This window comes from Pyrus communis, chromosome 8 (genome assembly GCF_963583255.1).
Source record: "Pyrus communis chromosome 8, drPyrComm1.1, whole genome shotgun sequence".
Taxonomy (NCBI): domain Eukaryota; kingdom Viridiplantae; phylum Streptophyta; class Magnoliopsida; order Rosales; family Rosaceae; genus Pyrus; species Pyrus communis.
The window spans coordinates 14,596,634-14,598,681 of record NC_084810.1 but is presented as its reverse complement, the minus strand read 5'-3'; positions in this window follow the sequence as shown (position 1 = coordinate 14,598,681).

Below are 2,048 nucleotides of genomic sequence, written 5' to 3'. Positions count from 1 at the left end.
CTTTATTAAACTTAGTTGACAATACATATCTATTTGCAAACCCTAGAGTCAATGTGTAACATACAAATTAACAAGATATGTGAGCAAGAATGACAATAATCAACACAAGGAATTTTTGGCCAGAAAAACTCACATCTGGGTTAAAACTCATCATTGAGTCCAATTCACTAGTATAGACAAAGGTTCATCCAAAAATCCACACAAAGCTCAATTCCTAGAACCCTATCTATGGAGCAACTTTACCTTTGTGCAACATTGCTTTACACGAGATGAACTTGTATGGTCTTCACAAAGTGGCACTGAGAGCCAACACAATCAATGCAAATGATATGACAATGATGGTTATGTAAAATCTGGATTCAATGACCAGTCAGTTTCTCCAGTTAAACATTTGAAGGAACAAAATGAAGTGAATCCTAAAAATAGGTCTATATAAGGATTTGAAAATTAATGAAAGACCATGAAAACAACGCAAACATGCTTCCTAATGATTGGTGTTTAATGCATGAAGAAGGTTTCACAGTTAAGGTTTCATAATGTAGAAGAGTCAAGCTTAAAGCTCTCAAAGCAACTCATTCACTCCAAAATAAATTTTAAACCCATAACAATAAAACATAAATCCTAAGGAACAAATATACCCAAGGAAATTTGACTTCCAGTAGCCAACTTGTGCCTAGGACACTTGTCGGTTGCAAAAGAGATCTAGGCAGATCAATGGCTAGAAACTGACCACCAGTAGAAAGGTGTCAGTCAGGCCATGTGGGTTGTCTTAATTTGTGTGCCTAGACAGTCGGAAGTCAATACGCAAAATTGACTAGACAATCAAACTAGATAGAATGCAACACGAATATAGATATGAAATGCACATTCATGATGAAAAGTGCCACATCTTGAACATTTAATCCAGCAACAATAGCCCATAAACAGAGTATAGCCTAAACTATATTGAGCATTTGTGAAGTTAAATTACAATATTTGACAAGGAAAGCCAAACCTAAAAGTCCTGACTTCCCAATCTCCCCTTTTAACTTTCCTTGACAATATACTCCAAGCTTATAACTAATTTCACTCAACACCCATACTCAAGAGAACATGAACCAACAGAAGAAGACCAAGTAACAACTCCGTCAAAAGAACAACTCTTGTCAAGAAGAAGTGAAATTTATCATGGGTAAAAGGCTTGCAAAGGTAAGAAACACTAAAATTTATTCCCCATTTTGTCATGGTAAGATAAAGACAAGGGCAAAATAACATATGCAATGTCCAAATAGGCAGCAAACAACATAGGGTAGGAGCAGCATAAGCACAGCGGATCATAATTAGCATTAAATCATATAAGTATGCCCAAGCAAAATGAAGTAGTAATTGGCCAAGCAACTAGTAAGCGCATGAAAAAGAACCAACTCCCCCAAAAAGGATTCATCCAATATAAAAGAGCTCCTCTAGAAGTAACGCTCTTGATAAAATCAAACTCCCCCATAATCATAGACATGACTTGAAACAAGCACAACAAAAAAAGTTTGCACTTTTTCTGACGATGAATAGTGATTCAGCAGATGACACACCTGACCGTGATATTCTCCTAAACACCAGGGTAGGCACGTGCTGGCCGTCACCCTGAGGTGACGAAGCCATACTAACATGAATGAGAACAAATAATAAGAATTTAAATATAATAAATATGCATTTAAGGAACGTGTTCAAAGCATACAACTAATCTAGAACACTAAAAATGAATAATATCAAATTGAATGAACAAGAGATGGGTCCTACACCGAGAGGACTTGAAGATGCCGATGTGGGAGTGCCTTGACGCTGGGATTGTACGCCTCGATTCTAAGTCATGAGGGGCGCAAAACAAAACATGAGTGGACCAAGTTGATATTTATATGTATAAGTAGTACAAAAACAGTTAATCTTTAACATACTAACCCCCCAGGTTTAGAAAACTCGTATAGCGTAATAAGTAATAGGTTTTCTGAAAACCCTAACATGCCATAAAACTTCGTAAAACATGTATTTTATATATATATATATATATATATATA